Genomic DNA, 7,334 nt, shown 5'->3' with positions numbered 1-7,334 from the left:
AAATTGTTCAAGGTTTTATTGTGGGGCACCCTGATCTGTCCACTCCTACTCATAGGAGGGGAAAACTTTTCACAACAAAAAATTTAACCCTCAGGAAAATGTCTGGAATCATCTGGCTTAGACTTGTCCTGGTTAACTTCCTGGCTTCCCAATTTTGGATGATTAAAACAGTTATTTAATATGGTTGTTTTATTTTATATTATAAAAATCATGATCTGTTGCTATATACAATGTTTACCTTATGTCTTCTTATCTATCTTCAGGCCTAAGATAAATCAAATGATTTTACAAACAAAAAAAGCTGAGGATACTAGATTTATATTAAAACAAATTGAGTGGAGCAATTATAATAAAAAGAATTAAAAATGCTCCAGAGAGGGGAATGTCAGGTTTGACCTAGAAACCACTATACAAAGTCCAAGCAAAAGTCTCTGTTATGTAACTAATGCCCATCTGCAATGATAAGGAGGAGACAGTCTTAGATAAAGGAGGCTTGAAAACAAAAGCAGAATCAGAGGACTAGGGCAAAGAGCTAATTTAAATACTAAAAATCACGCCCCTAGGTGGGGAGAAAGTATGCTAATAAAACATACATATATATAAATGAGATACATAGCTAAAACACAGATATAGAGACATGCTCAATAAAGAACTCCTTGCGTCACTCCCTTATAACCAATTAACAAACAAAAATGCTTATAAAGGTCCAATACTCCTATATAAAAGATGCTTAAAATTAAAAATCTGAGTGCTTATTACATAAAATTATTCTGCTTACACCTTTTATTGCTAGCAATAAATCTTCTTTATACTTTCACCCCTGGTATCTTTATTGGCCTTTACATACCAGACACAATCCCAGACTTGAGCTGGGGCTCAACAATCCCTTGGGGCGCTCTGGTGAACAGACGTTCCCCCAGATCCTGATGAGCATCCCTGATAAAAACTTATAGGTGGCCACCACACAAATATATCTTTTATAACAAAACTGTCTAACACAGGCATGACCAAGATACTGTCCATGGAGCTGTGTCCTAAGGCCCATGGGGCCACAGCAATTACTGCTGCTACTGTTTGTTCTGCTGATACATTTCTGGGCTAGTGGGAAGCCCTGCAGATCAGATGGCATGGCTCTGTGCATTAAATCCAGCCTGTACACTGGCCTCATGTACCAGATACAGCCCACAGGCCAGGTCAGTTGGGCACCACTGATCAAATACATTTTGTTTCATTAATCACTGCTAGTAACATTTTAAAGCTAAAGTTATGATGCAGTATATTTGGATTATCTAATTTAATACCTTCTTGTATAGTGTCACCTTTCCAGCCTTGTGCACAGTTTAACTGGATCTTATTACTGGTTTAGTTGGACATGTTGATTGTTTCCTTTACTTTGCTGACCAGGCTGGTTGTCACATCCACAGAGGCTCAGTACACAGTCACTAAGAAATAGACTTTGGGGCCTTCTGCTTCAGCCATGCTTCTGCGGCTTGGTCTACCCCCTTGAAATGGCTGAGTCTGGCAGCCTCCCTTTGTTTTGTGGAGAAGGGGAGGCTCTTCACTAGAAATCTCGTCCTGCCTCACAAAAAAACATGGGGTGGAAGTTGCTGCTAATAAGTGTGCTCAAATGAAAGAGACATCACACTTGCCAGAGCTCATGTTTGGCTGGAGGTTAGTCTACGTTAGCCATTTGCCTCATACATCCCTGGTAATAGTATCAGTGCGGGAAGGGGTAGATTTCGGGAAAGAAAGAAGCATGACCTGAGCAACTGGATGGAATTTGCAGGTTCAGAGAGCATAAAAGTTGCTGCCTGAACACATTTAATTTACTCTGAGAAACTTCAAACCCGCTGCCTACCTCTAAAGAATAGATAATGCAAGCTAAATTGTTTGTCACATAACAACAACGCCTCAAATCAGGATCTCACTATTTGTTTTCTAATCCTTAGATTCTGACAGGGTATCTTAGACATCCTGCTACTTCACCATGTTTATCAACATTTTTAAGCCTCCCAATTCTTAATATACAGGGGTGCTGTTTTAACAAGCTGCTGCTGTTGCTCCCCTTAATTTCATGGGACTAGGTTTGAAATTATATGTCAAATATATGAAATTATATGTCTTGTTTGTTTGTTTTTAAATAGGAAATAAATATATTAATTTTGTTACATTTTTCAATTCTTAAAAATAAGATGTATTATTGCTTAAGGAAGTGTTCCCCAAGCAGTGTGCCACAGCACAAAATTGTGCCATCAGAAATGAACAGGTGTGCTGCCGAATTTTGCCACGGCAATGAGCTACAATGAGCTCCAACAGGTATGAGGATGGGGAATGCCTTAACAGGTATGCCGCAGAAAATTGTCATTAATGTAAGTGTGCCTTGGACTGGCAAAGGTTGGGAAACACTGGCTTAAGGAATTATAGTTAAAAAGTAAAGAACTTATGAAGGTGAATGAACAATTTCATGTACAGACAGTATTCATAAAGTAATCACAGTTCTATTATTTAGGAATTGAAAGAACCATTTAATAAAAAATAAAACACACAAAATCCACCCTCACAAAGGTATTTAATGAGGGTTAAAAGAAAACAATTTTCAAATTTGCTCAAAAGTGCCATCTAGTGGTAACTAAGGTGCATGCCTAATTATATACTAGAAGCATAAAGTTGAGAAACTGAAGGAAAAGTTCATACATAGCAATACTTGATTCTTGGTATGTGACTTGGTCTGATTATCAAGGAGGCCTGATTAAGAGCATATTGAAAAAGATTCATATTATATGGGAAACGAGATTCTATGTAGTAAGGTTATATCTTTTTTTCTGCAGAAAAATCTAACTGTTCTGTTCATGGATGAGTGGAAGAGTATAATTATAATTATATAATTATAACTATAATTGTATAATAATAATACATATATAGAAGATTTATAGCAGACTGGTATGCTCTCGTGATCTATCTGAAATCACCACCTATGCTATAGGCTCACAACACCATGGCCACCAGTCAGTTATGCCATCTTGTTGCTCTTATCCTTCCTTTTATACAATCATTTGTTAAACAATGTTTCCTTCTTGGGTTCATATTCTGTGATAATCATCCGTACCTATGGTGCCTTGCATAACAAAGTCAGAATGCAACTGGAAATCTTTGGGCAGTACCTAAGTATATATTATTACTTTCCCCATGTTGTTTTAAGAAAGAAAAGAGGGGGATTAATACTGGAATAGTAAAGTAGCAAAGAAGTAGGCTAAAGGATAGATTACAGTTTGCTAGCTATAGTGAAAGGACAGTTATCCAGATGGAGAGAAGTTTCTAGTGTGCTCCTTGGGGATTGTTTTATGGGCAATCCTGTTTAATATTTTCCAAGTGACCTTGGTACAAGACCAGGTGCCCATGATTTGGGCATTTGCTGCTGCCAATACTGTAAAGGACTGAATTATTATATAAGAAAAAATAGATGACTTTGAGTAATAGGAATAGTATGAAGTGTGAGGCCCTGCCCCATAGGACTAATAACAAGAACTTTGTTATTAGCTCTGGGGTCATTATTTGGAGGCAACAGAGAAGTAGGATCAGGGTGTATTGGCCACGTGTAAGATGACTACGAATTTTCAGTGTGATGCATCTATGAAAAAAGCACTAATGTGATTCTAGGATGCCTGGCCATAAATTGGTATGTGGTTATTTGGGCTGGGGAACCAAAGGTCCCTATATTACTGGCCACATCCCACAAAAACTGGTGTGCCCCAGCCATTCTAGCTTAGATGGACTTTGCCTTTCCCTTTTTTTTTTGGTTTTTCATTAACACTCCAGATGAAAATAGTCTGAGTTTCAAATCTTAAGTGGCAGTGTATTTCATTTGAGGCTAACCCTCTGAAGAGCTTTTGGTACATCCCAAACAGCTCTGATATTAAAAGGTGTCAGTGTTGGCACCAAATTTCAACCCCTTCTCATGGAACTGGCTTCTGCATACTCCTCCATCTGCTTCTGACAGGCAAGTCAGCAAGCCAAACCCACCTGTGAGTGGCACTGCGTGGCCAGCTCTCCCTCCTCTTGTCTCCCAAAGGACACCTCATATCCCTGCACCATGAGGACAGCATAAGGTTGACATGGTTCAAGTTCCTAGAAAGCAGATGTAGCTGTAGTGGTGTGGAGCCAGCAACGTTCTGATAGGAAAGAGAGAAGATGTTGAAGGATTGGTTACCTGTGACAGTCAAGGTAGTGCTGAGAAGTAAACTGTCTAGCAATGATTTGTGATACATTATATACCTATAGATATTTCTATTATCTTGCACAGCTGGTTGTAACTTTAATTTGCTGATAGCATAAAACATGCCATCTTCATTTGCCATAGAAGTTCCTTTGCAGCTATTTTCTCTTATTACACTAGAATCCTCATTTCTCTTTGAAACCTTAACCCAGCTAACATTAAATAAATTTGGATTTGGGGCTCAGGGCTGAGAGCCAAACCCTGTGACTTTGTGGCCTACTGTCGTACAGTATATTACAGTAAAGACTGATCAACAAACCTTCTCTTTGAAAAGATAGAAATGTTTGAAGAGGAGCTGGAGAAACTGCGTTCCAGGAGTCTTTGCTATAATACAGTCTAGTCTTTTAACCATTCTCATGTCTCTTCTTTGAACACTCAAGTTATCATCATCATTCCTGAATTGTTAGCACCAGAATTGGGCCCTAGTGCCAATATAGAGGTAATATAACCTCCCTACTCCTACTCAGGACTCCCCTGTTTGCATATCTAAAGAACACATTAACCAGAACATTACACTGGGACCTCACAGTCAGTCAATTATCCATCTTGTCCAAATATTTTTCAGTATCCTGAGAAGCAGTGACATGTCCCCACCCTGAAAGTGTGGCCTACATTCTTGAACCTACATCCATTAAAGGATTAGGTATTGCAACATTCAGGGCATGTCTACACTGCATTAAAGTGTTATGTAAAAAACTGTGACATTATGCTAATGCTTAGTAAAATAGTCTACTGTACATTAAGTGTCACTAAAAAAGCATGCAAATGTATTGGAGGTACAACATTTAACGCACATTAGAAAAGGCACATTAATGAACATGTAGACTTGCCCTTGGTGTTGTGGCACCTACCTCATACGTGCCTACTGACCTAAATAAACCTACAGCCTAGGACTGGTTTACTATACTCCCCATACAGGGCCTGGGGAGAGTTAGGTGACTAAAAATAGAATGCATACTGTGCCCACGTGCTTCATGCCATCAGTTTCTTTTGTCAAAACCTCAGGAAAATCTAGCACATTTATTGTCCCCCAAAAAGTGTATTACATGTTAGTAGTGTTTACCTATGCAGTACAAAATTCAATCATTAACTATTTAATTCTTCCAACACCCTCCACAATTCTATCTAATTCCATTGGGAAACAGATAGGCTGTAGTTTGCCAACAGCACACAGTAACATGACAGACTTTGAGGATTAGAAGTTGGGTGTGTCCTCATATCCTTCATTCCATCTTCCTGTTTGCAGAAGGGCCCAGAGCAATTTAGCCATGGATACACCAGATCCAGCAGTTGGGTTGTCCTATTTCTTTAAGCACCTGAGCAGACCTTTCAAAGTCAGTGGGATTTAAGCAAATGCTTAAATGCTTTTGCTAGATGGACACCGGAATTTACAATAACCAGTTCAGTATCTGCATCAGGCATCTCTGAACATACTAGCAATCAGAGTTTAGCCTGCTATTTTGGGTGGGACAACCTTCTCCACTACAACTGATTACCATACATCAAGGTGACAAAGGTATGGGTAGTGGGCTGGATCTAGCCTGCAGTGTCATAGCATCAGGCCCACAGGGCTCGAAATTTTGCAGTGGGACTAGCAGCAACAATGTTAATTGCCATGGCTCCCTAAACCATGGCAGCCCCTGTTCATACCATTACCTAATTTCCAGCCCAGAGGCAGCCCTGCAGGCTGGATGACACGGCTTTCCACTCCAGATCTGGCCTACAGACCCACTTCATGCTCTAGATGCAGCCCGTGGAGATTCTCATGCCACTCATCTGTCCTGCAGGGCCACATGATTTTGACATTTCTTATGCACATGATGATCACAGCACTCTATAAAGGACTGACCTGAAGAGTTTGGGGAGGTTTAGAAGGATTATTCTGGAGATGCACCTTACTCCTAATTTACACTTTTTGCATTAAAACCATAGGCATTTGGGATCTCCAAGATATTAACAGATGAAATGGCTTGATGTTGTATGTTAAAGGAAGCCCTGCTGTGCTTCCCAAACTTGTTTAATTGCTTTTGAGAATCAGGCCGTAACATACAAACAATACAAGAATTTTGTGTTATGACAGGAATTAAAATCAAAGTCTTCAAGACTTACTTCTGGCATTCTCTGATCCTCCACCTGGAAACCATTTTCTCATTCACTAGATTCTTCCCATTTTATATGCATTTGTTTCTCATGTTAGCCTTCTGTAACATTTTCCTTCTAACTTCTTTTAATCTTTATTATTTGGAAACTCCCCATTTTCTATTTTATTTGAAAATATACATCTATTTAAGCTACGCTCTTGGATTATTTGGGGCAAAGAAATGTTAATAGGGCTAACTCCATCTGTAAATTGATGGGCATTGTTTACACCTCCAATTTTGCAACAGAGCCAAGGTCCATAGCAAGGGATTAAAATGTATATTTTTGTAAGTATGGATCCCAAGAACATACAAATAGGGCCAAAAACAAGTCCTCCTCAGTTTGTGTGTGAGAGAAGATGCTTCTAACATGTCTGCTAAAGATTTTTAAAGTGTTTCAGAAAATCGAACACAGCTTCTTCAGGCTCTCACAGTTTGATTTCTAGAGCTGTTGTTAGAAATGCACATGTACCAACCATAGAAATAAATACCCTTGCACCTGCTACTAATAATGGGCTATTTGCATTATTTTCACTTAAACATCCTAAAGCCTTAATTTAATACAACTTTACAATTGTTTTCCCCTGTCTTTCCTGCAACCTTTGCCATTCTTAGTTTTTCCGGTTACCAAGTCCAAAATTTGTATACCTTCGTTACTATCAGCAATAAAAAGAATAGATTCTCTTGCCTTTTTTCATTTTTCAGTTCTTCCTCACTGACCCTTTAGGGCCACATCCAGACAAGTGCACACGTGCCTCTTGCCCCACCTCAAACCCCTTTGAGGCAGGGCAACAGGCGCCTGCAGGAACGAAAAAATGTTCTGTGCGCTGCAAGTTGGAGAAAAAAAACAAAACTAAAAAAAACAGCAGGGCATGGTTCTGGGTGTGGTGGCCTGCTTTTGAACTGTCAAAGCCTGTCCTCCT

The sequence above is a fragment of the Alligator sinensis genome, unplaced genomic scaffold (genome assembly GCF_000455745.1).
Source record: "Alligator sinensis unplaced genomic scaffold, ASM45574v1 scaffold352_1, whole genome shotgun sequence".
Classification (NCBI taxonomy): domain Eukaryota; kingdom Metazoa; phylum Chordata; order Crocodylia; family Alligatoridae; genus Alligator; species Alligator sinensis.
Note: the sequence above shows the minus strand (reverse complement) of the source record.